The 14,989-nt window shown below is 42.2% G+C and overlaps 1 protein-coding gene across 3 annotated transcripts in view; it reads right to left on the bottom strand.

Annotated features, from left to right (window-relative positions):
- Window positions 1–14,989, bottom strand: part of LOC102220789 (disks large-associated protein 4-like) — a 99,098-nt gene that overhangs the window by 71,469 nt on the left and 12,640 nt on the right. The gene's annotated exons all lie outside the window — the stretch shown is intronic.

Below are 14,989 nucleotides of genomic sequence, written 5' to 3'. Positions count from 1 at the left end.
CAGTAGAATCATAAAACTGATGATTTGGCAGTGGCCTCCTAATTTGTTTCATTTTTCAATATCTAGGCTTAAATAAACCACAAAAAAAAAAATCAAAACAAAAAAAGGAATTAAAAATAATAAAGAAACAAGACTTAAAGTATTCATCTTTTGGATGTTTTACCCTTTTTATTGCATTAACAAATCAATCATAAGCAACATATTTTGAAATTTTATGTCAGAGGAGAGTTTTTCGTCAAAGTAAAGGCAAATAAATAAAAATGTGAAACACAAAATATCACAAGTCAAGTTTTCTGAAACAAACAGCTATCTTGCAATATTTTTCTGTAGCTATTTCAGAATACCTAGCTATAGATATTTGTTGTGCTAATTCATCCATCCATTTGCGTTAAAGCCATATTTCATTTCTGCAAGGTTCAGGGAGCTTTATATACAGTAATGGAAAAGTTGCGAAAATAATCTAACAACATTGTTTTATGATAGTGTAAATAATCTCTGAGAGGCCAAGCAAACATGGGGAAACATGCTTCCTCTACAATGAACGGCCAAAAAAAGAATAAAATAAATCCTGACAACAAAGAGAAATACTGCAGGATGAAATATTCTAATCAGAAGATGAAAGCTTCCAGAGAGACTGAAACATAAAAGTAGACCGGACAGAGATGTGAGGCAGAACAGTAGACAAAGAGTAGAGGGTAAATGAAAAAACATAAACGATGAGATGAGACTACTGCTCGACAGACCTGTCGCCGCTTGATGTATGGGACTCTCATCTAGCAGGACCAAAAGCACCATCAAAAACAGTAAAAGAAAATGTCAATATGTCTCACTGGGAGAGCACAAGGTGCAAAAGTGTTGGGTATCAGCATTTCTGAGTCACGCCTGGAAAAACTCCCCCCTGCTGCAAGCATTACTTTGCAGCAGGTGTGAAGCAGAGCCTACAGAACAACTATGACTGAAATGCATCGTCTTAAAATTTTGTGGAAAGTTGTAAACAGCACACAGTGGGGGGAGAGGGGGCTGTGTGGTATCACAGCCTACTACAGCTACGCATTGTCTTCCAATTTATTTCACCTAACGTCAAGGTTAAGTGAAATAATAATAATACCTCTGGTATTTACCTCTGATTATTTGTTTTTTTTATGTTGCAAAATTAACAGATCAGCCGATGCTGTGAGGGCTAAAAACAGAATATTGTAATATCAGGTGACTTTGCAAAGCTGAGAGCAGTCATATACTTATTGTCACACTGACTGAATGAAACCCAGGAGTGATGACAGAGTGGAGCAGCGCAGAGTGAGAGGAGAGTTTATCCTCTGGCCTCGAGGCGGGGCGAAGGACAATGGAGCTCAGAGGGAGAATATATTTGCTCAGGTCTTTTACATACTTGTACTGTCATCCACTCCTGTCAGTCATGGACAGAATAAACCTCAGTTTGCTTTGATGCTTTAAAAAAGTGGAAGAAAAAAGGACAACAGGGCCAGGAAAGGCCTGTTTTCTTCAGCTGAACAGTAACTCTCCAGAAAGTGGATCAGTTAAATGGGACACGTTAATTTAAACTGTGATTCATGTATTTCTTGACAGACTTACCCTAAAGTCAAAGCAGCCCAGATGACAAAACGCAGTGTTTGAGTGTTAGTTTTCTGCATGTAAACAGCTTTGAGCTAAAATAAGCGGCCTCACTCTCTTCACATCAATTTCAAACCCTCTTAAGTCAAATTATGTTCTTTTAAAATGCTTTTTTTTAAACCAAGCAAGTTGCTTTGGTGTCTAAACAGACTGAGCAGGAAGAATTAAACTAAAACCCATTGACATTTCACAAGATACTTCAAGCGCAGTCTTGTATGTAAAGCTATAACAAAGTCACGCAATGGTTTACTTAGTGTTAATGAACAAAATACGAGTCGTTTACATAAATTTACTAAACTTCACATGGAGTAACAGACACTAATGAACCATAACGTTATGACCACATGCTTCTTTTGCTATCTTAATAGAATCTGTGCTGTGGTATCTGGCAGCAAGAATTTATATATATACAGTACAGACCAAAAGTTTGGACACACCTTCTCATTGAATTCAATTAGAAAGTGTGTCCAAACTTTTGGTCTGTACTGTATATATAAATAATATATAAAAATGGGAAAGTTTATACAGGTAGCCTTTCCTGAAGGGCATGTTTTCTGGTCTTTCCCATTTTGAAGAGCTGCTTAAAGAAACGATCCTCTGTTTTCCACACTTATAACCCAGGTAAGCATGGAGGAAAGGATTACTAATAGAAATGCATAATGTATTTTATGAATATGAGTTAAAGAGAGGAGAAGACAAACAATGAGTTGCAGCATTAACTTATTTATTCATTCAGGGGGATTTTTTGTCCTTCATGGCTCTCCACTTTAAATATTTCCAAAACACTCCTGGATGCAGCCCTTGATGTGGTAATAGCACAATAAATTTCTGTTAAGGTTTTTTGGTTTATGTGTGCAACTTCAAGATTATGGCTGTCCCCCTTCTGGTTTGGAAACATTTCAAGAGATTTCCCTGCACTTGTTTAAAAGGAGTTATTTATTAAAGTGGAAGGTTTTTTCATGCTGAATAAAAGTAAAATAAAAAAGCATATGTGAGACTTTGCTACTGCAAAAAAGTATTTATTTATAGAATTTTTACACATTTTTACCGATACATGTGGAGTGTGCTACTTGCAATGAAAAATAATACATTTTCTGTGAGCATGTTTTTTTCTGACTCTACTGCTGTGTTTCAAATGTCATGTGAGACATGCTCTGCACGGTTAATAACTACCAGCTCTGAAGAAAAAAACATTTCTGTCTCTGTAGCACTGCCTTAAAAATAAACAAGGAGAAAAAGTTGTATTTAAACTTCATTGTATTTCTTAAAATAAATGGGACATTAAATTTTAAGGGACTGTTCCCCAGAAATACCACATTTGCACATTTTTCCATATCTCTTTATTTCGTTATTTCCCCTGTTTCTACATAAATCTCTTCTGCAATGATCTTTGATTTGTTTCTATCTGTGCTCCTGGGATTTAATTTTCACACTGTTTCCTTTTCCAACTGCTTAGCTTGGCTCCCAAACATCTGCCGCCTCCTTGCTGAAACTTGCACGTGACGACGTTTTCCCTCAGTGTCCTTACCGTACTTGGACACGGCCACCTGTGAAGCTTCTGAGACTGTCAGAGTAAACAAACAAATATTGCGAGCTAGTTCAGCCAAACCAGCTGAACCAGTTCCAATTAAAATCCAACAAAACAGACATTTCCACACATAAAGCGAGTTCTGTTCACTTTAAATCACCCAAAACCATGATGTGAACATCAATGAGTCACTTGGTTGTTTGATTCCAAAAACACAGCAAACCTTGAATAGTATATTAGTTTGACTCAACAGCACTCTCAGGCATCACATGTTTTGATAGGCGCTTGCATCTATTTATTGTAAAATATATTATCATTGCAGAAATGATAATGGGCAACCAGCAAGAACATTCTACCCTCTTTCCGTCGTGAAGTAGATCTGACTCATCCAGGCAGCAAGCCACCAGCAAGTCTTTTGCCGGGTCTAGCATTGAAACAGCAGCAAGGGATCATTTGCATTTTGGAGATTGCAAGTTGGAGACTTGTTCCAACAAACTTCATGTGTGAACTTGACTAAGTGGAACTAAAAGAGGACACATACCGGTAATTTTCTAACTGTTTTGCAAATAAGAAGCAAATAAGCTCCTAAGCATTTGCATTCAGCCCCTTTTACTCTGACGCCTCTCAGTAAAATTTGTGACAACCCCTTGTGTTTCTAAATCACCAAACTAATGCGCATACAGATCCAGCTTTTCTGTTAGGGCCTCAGCGGTTTGTCAGAAAACATTAGTGAAAAAACATCACAAAGACCAAGAAATCCAGCAGACAAGATTGGAAATCAAGTTGTGGAAAAGTTTAATGTGTTTTCAATGTACCAAGACATTACTGGATGAAAAGAGTATGATCAGGAAGGCAGACATGTTAACTCTGGAAGAGCTGCAGAGATGATAACTATTATCTATAAACAGCACTAATGGGGCCGTAATGGAAAAGTGGCTAAAAGAGAACAACTGTTGAAAAGACTTGGTCCAGTCAGATTGAACACAAAAGCAATGCTTTGGCTTTCATGCAAAAAAAAAAAACAAGCAGGTCAAAGTTGGGGAAACTTGTTAGATGTTATTAACCATGGCAGAGATTCTGTCAGGTAATGGGAGTTTGAAGTTGGACCAAACCTGGAGAAGCAAGAGCTCTGGATCAGCATAACAGAGAGTTAAATGAGAGGGTTAGTAGTCTTACAAACTGTGCATAAGAATAACAGGACATGGAGCAAATGTAGCACAAACAAAGGAAACAATTAAAAAATGGATTTTTACAAAGAAAAAAGTCCCTGTAACCTGATTAAGCTTAAACCGTAAATAACAATAGCAAAAATCTCTGTACACGTATGCTAGGCTGGCAGGGTAAACTTCAAAATATGTTCAGCTGCAAGTGCAGTGAAATTTGTTGTTTTTTTAAAGAATTGACTCAAATGGGAAGATTACAAATGCCTATAAATTTTCCATTTACAAAAACCTTCCATATTTCTTTGTGTTGTTCTAACAAATGAACCGCAATAAAGGAACTTTTTAAGGCTTTAGCATGACATTATGCGAAAACTTTCGAGCTATCTGAGTAATCTTGCAGGACGCTGCGCAAGGAAATTTCTTTTTATGTTAGCTGAGCCATGCTTGGCTAGTTTCCATTCTGCTAGGAAGAACCAGCTTGTTAGTGAAAGCAGCTCCTTTCAGAGCGGCCCACGGCCTTGGAGTAACGCTCAAGCTGCAGTAACATAGAAAACACAGGCTCCAAAGTAACATCTACATAAAAGCTGAGACCAAACACTTTGAAGCAGAGCCTTTTTACTTACAGACACGTGAAATTGCATCATGAAGCGTGATTTTACCTGCTGCACATCCCATAGCAAACATCTCCTGTGATGTAATGATCAGATTAGACGAAGAAGAGCTCACATCATTTGTACAGGGACAATGCGGCAGGCAGGCAGCTTTACTACTACAGTGTATGGCAGGTTCAGCTGAAGGAGAGGCGCTGACATCCATACTAATGAGACTCTACACAGCGCAGTGACCAAGCGTATGCAGGCGGAAACAATCACCCAGCTTCCACTGTGCATGCTGCTGAAAGCCTCCCAGCTCTCCCCTCAGCTTCTCTTTCTATCCCACCTTTGGGACACCGAGGCAAATAAAACATCTTCGACAAAGAAAACCCATCATAATTGGTGCTATAATAGCAGCAACCACTGAAGGACAGGAAGTATAAAAATATGCAGCAGGCCAAGGACACAAAGCGGTTAGAAGTACGAAATATTCATTTCAACACACGTAGTACATGTTTGCAAAAATTTGAATTTTTGTTCATTTGCGGTCACACTGAGCGCTAGTTTATGACGATTAACACTTTCAGGAAAGCAAAATGCTCGCTTGCTGGAGGCTTTTTGCAAAGTCAGGAATTCCTTTACAAGCAAAAGAAAAGTTATGCAAGTTTTAGCTCAGGTGTTGTTAGAATAATACTAGGAACATGCAGAGTAATGAGTCTGGGAGGTAAATATACAGAGGAGGGAGTGGAGATGACAAAGGAACTAATTACAAGTAACTGATTGCAGCTGGGGAAGAGAGACTAATGAGGAGATGACAACCAGCTGGGGAGAAGAAGAGTAAATGGCAAACTAACTAAGATAAAAAAGCAAAGATGGAGCCCCAAACAACAGAAACACAAGAGGAAATAACTGAGTTAACAAAAGGAATAAACTGGGATAATTTATTAAGGCATCAACAAAAGGAAATAATCAGAAACCAAAAAGTCCAGATAAGGAATATGACAGAAAAGGAATTGCATAAAAATAATCAAATGCTAAAATGTGAATTTAATCCTAAAGACACTTTGATCAAAAGCTGTAGTGAACAAAAATGTTTTCAGTCTCAATTTAAAAGAACCAATAGCTCCTGTGTATCCCAGGTTTGTTCCAGAGCCGAGGAGCAAGAAAGCTAAACACTTCCTACTTAATTTTACTTCTGATCCTGGGAACTGGGTAAGTCCATAAAGACCAGATGAGTCTACATGGTTCATACATGACAAGCAACTCAGACCTGTATTTAAACCACTTGGCACTTTTTAGGCCAATAGCAACATTTTGAAATGTTTTTTTTTAATATAATTAGAAACTGCTGTGATGGGACAGATTTTCCTGGTGGTGGTCAGGACTCTGGTAGCAGCGTTTTAGAAGAACTGCAATTTCCTGATGCCAGTAAGGAGACCATCACAATAATATATAACTTATTGAAAAAAAACAACATACACTTAATTTTTTTCTGACTCCTATATGTAACACTGACATAAAATATGCATTTTAAGATCTTAGATAATGAATTTCTATTTTACCAAAAGGATGATTTGACTTCTCACAAGACATAGCCTATTTAAAGAGCTTTATGTACAAAAGGATAAATTTTGCAAAGATATTTGTCACAAAGGTGTTCTGCCGTCATTTGTCAACTTTTTTATTTTTTTAAGGTTGAGTAAGAGGTGGTACTTCCTTTGTTTTGATTTCTAATAACATATATTTTTTTCATCATGCTCTTCTTCACCTCCTCTCTGCGTTTAGATCCATGAGAACCATCATTCACGACAAGTTTAAGCTAAATTTTTTAAAAGTAGATTGTATAAAGTATTAATTTCACTTAACAAAAAGTTGGAGGCATAAAATACCATTTATTTTGCTTGTAAGTTGCAAGCAGATTTAAAAGAAGAGACTTGCTTTTCACTATTTGATCTGGACATTTGACCAAATCTGGAAATCAGATTTGGACCACTGAAGATGAAGTCTAAAAATTCATGCTCTGGGAAGTAACTCACCCGATGCCTGGAGACAACTGGGGTTGCTTCAGGCATCTTGTAGCTCAACAAATTCAAAGATTATAGCACCAACTAAAGTAATCCCTTAAGTACCAAGGCCAAAAATAAGAGCAAAAAGCATTTTTTTTGTTTAGTTTCTGTGCTATGCAGAGGCATGTATGACCTTTGGATAACCTGGTAATATTCCACAGGAAATTAATTTGCACCCAACAGATGAATAGAGTGATTGCCTTCTGATGACGGGCAGATGTTCTCTACGCAGGTGGTGAATCTCAGGCTAATATTAGCTCAGTCATTAGAAAGCTTCCTTAGCCATGCATCAGAAAGCAAAGTAAACTATGAAAATATTCAAAGTTAATTTAGATTTCTTCCTTTAGGGCCTATAGTGCAGTCGATCTGTCACTTTGGAAAGAGCCGAGACTCAAATCTTCCTTATGGAGTTGCCTTCTAGCCTTGTTTAAGCCTCAGGAGCATGTTTCTGTCGCTTTGCATAGAAGTCTTCAAGAACTGCCTGGCTCCCACCCTGCTGTGAATTATGCAAGACTGGAGCTCACAATGAAGGCACCCTGACTGTGGAAATACAAGCAAGGATTTTTAACCTCAGTAGGACGTGGTTGGAGGCCACAATAGTCGGGTCTTGTTGTTTCACGGCTTGTGCAACTGAAATTTACAACAAGACAGCTCAGGGTGACCTGCCTGTTGAGTGACACGCTGAGTTGTCGAAGAAATTGTGCAGAAGTGGTAACCTCTACACCACCGCAAAGCCGCTGGAGATGAAATATTTTTTAAAGCCAGTCCTGTGCGGGTGTTGCTAATCCTGCGTCAGTGCTACAGAGCAACTCATTTTTCATCACACACCTTTATGCCCAGCAAAAAAAAAACAACAAAAAAACTCATCACTACTGTTTCTCAGTTTTTCAGTAATCAATTAATTGGCCAAATTAGTTCCTGCTTTTGTCTTGGAGGTATTTTATTTCCCTTAAATCTAAGGTGAGGAGATTTATCCGGTGCTGTGATAAACTCTGCTCTCGGTGTGTATTCTCCGCTATCCATGCTACTTTGAGTGATACTTAAATTTAAGCTCCACTTTACGCAATGACTGTGGATGCTAACAAACCCACAATGAATAATATATAGACAGCTAACTGAAGTATAAAAATGAGAACAGCTGTGATAAGCGTTAATTCCCTCGATACATTTTAACGGAGTGAACATGTGATTGCATTGTTATGCAAATCTCTTTCAGTGCGAGGGCACCAGATACTGAATCTTCTTAGTTTGGGAGGATTTACAATTCTGAGATTAACAAAGGACACCAAAACACCTCCTGACTGTGAAAATGTACATTTCTGAAAATAAATGTTTCTGTATATGATATTGCCAAAGTCATAACTTGGAACAGAAAGTTTTTACACCAACACCTCTTTACGCTTGCACCCTGGACCATGAAGAGCCTACTTGTGGGCAAGCGCCTCTATTTTTCTTGCAACATTTTGCACATGCTGCTTACTAAATATATGAACACCTATTGAATCCAACAGATGCAAGTAACTTGCACCTATTTTGGCATCAGGTCGCAGTTGTCCTCTCTTTAGCTGTAAAGATGCACACATGAGGTGCAGAAGTGATCAAAGATGTAGAAACAAAGGGAAGAACAATGTTTCTGAATCAAAGAGTGATGCATAGGTTTTAAATGTACTGCTGGTAATGACAAAAAAAATTCTATTTTATCTCCTTAGCTGATTTATTAGAAAGATTTTGCATACAGTTTGTGCAAATATGTAATATTCTGATACATTTTTAAAGTTAAAAACACAAAGAGGTTTGCAGTTTGTATTATATAGTCACTTCCCAGCCCCTCCTCCCAATCAGAGGTGGGTAGAATATCCAAAACTTTTACTCATCTCAGAGTAGCAGTACTTCAACATTTGTTTACGCAAGTAATAGTAAAAAGTAACCGCTAAAGAAATTATTCAATTATTTAATCCTTAGAAATGATGTCATCGACCAGATAAAACTATGAAACTATTTGCAAATTCTGATATTTTTAAGACTAAACTGAAAACAGCTAATACAAATAAATAATATGACATTACATCATATTACAAAACAACAAATTCAGGTAAAAGAAATAGCTTTCCAAATCCAATTGGTTCAAATTAGTTATTAGGTAATATCTATACAAAATGAGGGCACCTAACATCTAAATCAAAACGCAGAATTACCTCCTTGGTACAACAGTAACATTTGCAAAGACTAGTCAGTTATTAATTTTATTCAGGTTCTGGAGTAGCAGACACACGATCTAAAGGTTTCCTACCAAAATGGTTTCAGCTGATGGAACTGGTTGCATAGAACCAAGAAACTGTTTCCAGTTTCACCAAAAATCATCTAACCTTTCTGAATAAAACTCATTTTATGGAGGATGGCTTGTGGAAACCAGCAATCACTTGAAATACTGTGAATAACATGCTAAAACTTCAGTCCCTCAAATTCAAAGACATTTCAGTAGAAACTCAAAGCTTCAGTGTGACAAAGCAGTTTTGGCTCTGTGAAAACACAAACTCCATGCATCCCATCTTTGTGTCCATCACACAGTGAATGTAGGTCAATGCACTGCAAAGGGCAGAGCTGCCATTTTCAGCTCAATTTGTAAACACTGCTGGGTTTTTTAAGTTCACAAGACAGTGTTCATCATCTTGGGCCAGATTATTACCAATGTTTCACTTAAATAACACAACATGCATTTTGTTTTCACTCAGGGTATCTCTGGTTTTAAAATTAGCTTGATGAAACAGTTAAGTAAGAAGCAAAGCAGTCTGTCAGGTGGCAACTAATTTTTTGCTACACTTTTATATTCAGCAATATGCATTCCTGACCTTTTTATCTTGAGTGTTGAGTTTTGTATCTCTTTAATGGCAGCTACATAACCTTTTATTGCAAATTGACAAAGGAAAGCATATGCAAATATAGATTAAGACGGAGAAAATGTACTGAGAGAGTCAAATGTCAAAGTTAAATGACACTTTATCGTAATACACAAACAAAAATTTAACTTCAATATCTAATTTTCTCCCAAGCAAATGACCCAACTTACAATTTGACTCAGGCTGCAGCCCGACTTTACAGAAATATGCAAAATAAACACCAGTTCTCTGGTTTAGGAGAAGGCCTCTAATGTGTTAAAATTACATGACAACCCCACAGGAAGCAGCAAGCTTCCATTTCACTGACCTGGTTACTGTGGTGACAACACCAACGCTTCTGCGAAAAAGGCTATTCAGGGAAGTGATAAATTAATGCCTCTTTCACAGAAAATTCAGGATTCCCAATCTATGTTTTTCTAACCATAATCATAACAATTTTCTGTCTCATTTAAACTAAAACGCAGGTCAAAATCAAAGTGGAGAGGAGCAGAAAGATCGTATGTGGTGTCAAAAGAAGAATTAAACTTGATGGGAAGTCAAAGTTTTCTGGGTTGATGTCATGCATACTACTCCATCCTACCTTGAACAGGAATCAGAATCTGAATTATATGCTTTACAAATCCTTATTAAAAATTTATTTTAACTCATATTGGGTCATCTCTGTATACGCAAGGTCCCACTACAAACCAAACACATACTATAAAAAACAAACTTTTGCTTAGAGGTGCACAGAGAAATCATTTAGTGATCAGAAATTTATTAAATTAAATTAATGTTTAACTTAAATGACTCTGAATATTGACCAGCTGGCCAGAAAGTCAAAATCTAATTTTAATCAGCGAACCCTGCTCTTCAGTGTGAAAGCTGTTGCTGAAGAAAGAGGACTCAGTCCTTTTCATTATCATTGAAGTCTAAGGATACACACATGAAAATAACTATTTACCAAGGTTATGGATCTTTAATGACATATCTACTCTGAAATTAGGATGTATTGGAGAAAACACACACAGAGAAAAAGCAAGACTTCAAGTTCTGTCCAGGAGCATGCCTGATTTGCAAATCTTTACCTATGTTTAAATATCTTAGAAACAGGATGAGGATCTACATCTTTAAGCAAAATACACACAGAAACTGCTATTTTAATATTGATGAGATGCTAAAGATAGTTTAAAATGTCAACTGTGTAATATTTGTCATTCTTTATAATAGTAATGTCAGGTTCTGTGTTTTCTGTGTTCATTTAGAGTTTTTTGTGTCCTTGCGTCTCTTCGTTGTCCTGTCCTCCCCTTGATTGTTCCCAGGTGTGTCTCGTCTCTGTGATTACCCTCCCGTGTATTTAACTCCACCTGTGTTCCTTGTTCCTCGTCGGGTCCTCGTCTATGTTTCGTCAATGTTCATCATTGTTACGTCTATGTTTCGTCAGTGTTTCCTTGTGCCTGCTTCTTGTTACTGGACTTATTTACAATTAAATTCATCATCACATTCATCTTACCTGGGTCTACAGCGTCTGCCTCACCAACCCTCACCACACCGTATGACAGTAGGACCCGACCAGAAAGTACGGTGAGGCACGCTATTTTACATCATGGACCCAGCTGGAGTGAGGTTCCCTCCAAAAAGGCAGAGCGGAGGGAGGCGGAGATCTGGCAGGGAGGAGAGGGAGCTAGCTGAAGCCCTCGCCGACCTGCAGCGGGAGCTATTCCGGGGGACAAGACTGGTGTTGGCACCCCCAGGATATGGCCCCCGTAGATTCCTTCGTCCGGGAAGCCAGCGACCTGAGCCGCCGGTGGAGCCGGCCCCTCGTCGCTTTCCGGAGACACCTCCCCCGCTGTCTGCCCGGAGACAGCGACGTGAGCCGCCGGTGGACCCGGCCCCTCGTCGCCTTCCGGAGCTGTCACCTCCGCTGCCCGTTCGGAGACAGCGACGTGAGCGGCCGGCAGACCCGGCCCCTCGTCGCTTTCCGGAGCCGCCACCTCCACGGTCAGCCCGGAGACAGCGACGTGAGCCGCCGGTGGACCCGGCCCCTCGTCGCCTTCCGGAGCTGTCACCTCCGCAGCCGTTTCCAAGGCTTCGCTGCGGCTCGCCCCCGCAGCCGTTTCCAAGGCTTCGCTGCGGCTCGCCCCCGCGGCCGGTTCCAAGGTTTCGCTGCGGCTCGCCCCCGCGGCCGGTTCCTAGGCTTCGCTGCGGCTCGCCCCCGCGGCCGGTTCCAAGGCTTCGCTGCGGCTCGCCCCCGCGGCCGGTTCCTAGGCTTCGCTGCGGCTCGCCCCCGCGGCCGGTTCCAAGGCTTCGCTGCGGCTCGCCCCCGCGGCCGGTTCCAAGGCTTCGCTGCGGCTCGCCCCCGCGGCCGGTTCCCAGGCTTCGCTGCGGCTCGCCCCCGCGGCCGGTTCCCAGGCTCCGCTCCGGCTCGCCCCCGCAGCCGGCCCCGAGGCTCCGCTCCGGCTCACCTCCAGCCGGCGCACCCGAGGCCGAATCAGCCGGCGTTCCAGCCGGCGCACCCGAGGCCGAATCAGCCGGCGTTCCAGCCGGCGCACCCGAGGCCAAATCAGCCGGCGTTCCAGCCGGCGTTCCTTCCGAGACTCCCAGTGTTCCTTCCGAGACTCCCAGTGTTCCTTCCGAGACCCAGACCCCCAGCGCTCCGACTCAGACTCCCTGTGTTCCTCCAGAGACTCCCTGTGTTCCTACCGAGACCCAGACCCTCTACGTTCCTTCCGAGACCCCGACTCCCGAGACCCTCTACGTTCCCTCCGAGACCCCGACTCCCGAGACCCTCTGCGTTCCAACCGAGACCCTGACCTCCTGCGTTCCACCCGAGACCCTGACCTCCTGCGTTCCACCCGAGACCCTGACCTCCTGCGTTCCACCCGAGACCGAGACTCCCTGCGTTCCACCCGAGACCGAGACTCCCTGCGTTCCACCCGAGACCGAGACTCCCTGCGTTCCGACCGAGACCCCCTGTGCTCCGACCGAGACCCCCTGTGCTCCGACCGAGACCCCCTGTGCTCCACCAGAGACCCTGCCTCGGGGGGCTCGTCGTCGCCGTCTGTGGGCGGCCCCCGGGACTCATCGCCACCTCCAGCGCCGCGGACGGCCGCCGGACCGCCTCCGTGGTTCCCGCCTCCGGGGTTCCCGTCTCCGTGGTTCCCGCCTCCAGCGCCGCGGACGGCCGCCGGACCGCCTCCGTGGTTCCCGCCTCCAGCGCCGCGGACGGCCGCCGGACCGCCTCCGTGGTTCCCGCCTCCAGCGCCGCGGACGGCCGCCGGACCGCCTCCGTGGTTCCCGCCTCCGTGATTCCCGCCTCCAGCGCCGCGGACGGCCGCCGGACCGCCTCTGTGGTTCCCGCCTCCAGCGCCGCGGACGACCACCGGACCACCTCCGTGGTTCCCGCCGCCGCGGACGACCACCGGACCACCTCCGTGGTTCCCGCCTCCTTTGCCTCCGCCCACCCTGTGGGTAGTTTTTTGTTTGTTTATGGACTCTTGGCCCTTCTTGTGTTTCCGCCCACGATGGTGGGTAGTTTTTTGTTTTTCTGGACTCTGGCCCCCCGTCCAGCGCCCCTCCGCCCACCCTTGTTGTGTTTTTGTTTTTTCTGGACTCTGGCCCCCCATCCGGCGCCCCTCCGCCCGCCCTTGTTGTGGTTTTTTTTTTTTGGGCGTCTGGTAGCCGCCCTTGAGGGGGGGGTACTGTCAGGTTCTGTGTTTTCTGTGTTCATTTAGAGTTTTTTGTGTCCTTGCGTCTCTTCGTTGTCCTGTCCTCCCCTTGATTGTTCCCAGGTGTGTCTCGTCTCTGTGATTACCCTCCCGTGTATTTAACTCCACCTGTGTTCCTTGTTCCTCGTCGGGTCCTCGTCTATGTTTCGTCAATGTTCATCATTGTTACGTCTATGTTTCGTCAGTGTTTCCTTGTGCCTGCTTCTTGTTACTGGACTTATTTTCATTAAAAAAAAACATCATATTCATCATACCTGGGTCTACAGCGTCTGCCTCACCAACCCGCACCACACCTCATGACAAGTAAAGCCTTGTTTAACAACAACTGCTCTCTACAGAGCCTCTTTTCTTAACATGAATAATAAATAGTAACTAGAAATAAATAAATAAAAACAGGAGATTGGAGTTTGACCACAATTGCATCTCTCATTTTGTTTAAGATGAGATCAGTGCAAATTGAAAGAAAAACTAAATCTACACATTTTTAATATTTTGATTTGTTGATTATACCTGTATGGCATAATACTTGGGATTACCCCTGGAGTTGTCTACCTTTACTTCAGTTTTTGCTCTGACTTACTGTGCAAGAATCTGACTGTGTGCAAAGACGGGATTAAGTCAAAGCAGCACCCGATGTGATTTCCCAGTCTCTGACTTGAGCTCACTTTAATCTGCAAAATGCCAAAGTATTCCTTCTTAAAATGCTTCACTGAAATAGCTTTTTTTTTTCTGAAGTGGAAAGTGTTCACATTAACCTGGTAATGTGGACACTAAATGCTTCTTGCAGTGTTGCAAGTTATTCTGTCATCTTGCTAGCCTGATTCTGCCGCTGCAGCATCAGGACATGACAGATGAACACTGTGTTCAGCATGCATGTATATCACAACCAGACAGCGGGTTTTTTTGGTAAATAATTTAATGCTGCTTGGATGCCGACTGTTGGGTTACTGCTCTTTCAGAGGAACCATATTGCTAAACGAAGGATCTGTGTCCTCATCCTCAGGCTAGAAGAACTAGACATTTTTTTGAAAGCAAAATCTCCTGCTTAATTTGGAAGGAAATTACAAATCATAATTTGCAATTTCTTTCCAAGCACGAAGAAATCTTGTGTTTGATGATATCTCTAGATGATTTAACGCTCGATTGAATACGAAGCATATTTGGTTTCAGTTTAAGTTACCTTGAAATGAATTGATATTTTTCTAAACAAACTGAAAGAGTTTGAACACGTTGCAACTATTTCTTCGTAGGGTAAGTTGCAGTTGCAGTCACAATCCCCACACATGAGACCAGATGGCCTGCCTAAGCGTGAGGGATCCAGAAGTAAACAACGCCCGCCTGCAATCAAAACACAAAAGCCTCCTCGCTTCCTGCTATATCTGTAAGTTAAACAAAAGAAATAGACG

This window comes from Xiphophorus maculatus, chromosome 1 (genome assembly GCF_002775205.1).
Source record: "Xiphophorus maculatus strain JP 163 A chromosome 1, X_maculatus-5.0-male, whole genome shotgun sequence".
In the NCBI taxonomy this organism is placed as follows: domain Eukaryota; kingdom Metazoa; phylum Chordata; class Actinopteri; order Cyprinodontiformes; family Poeciliidae; genus Xiphophorus; species Xiphophorus maculatus.
The sequence above is the reverse complement of the archived record's forward strand: the minus strand, read 5'-3'. Positions and strand labels throughout refer to the sequence as shown.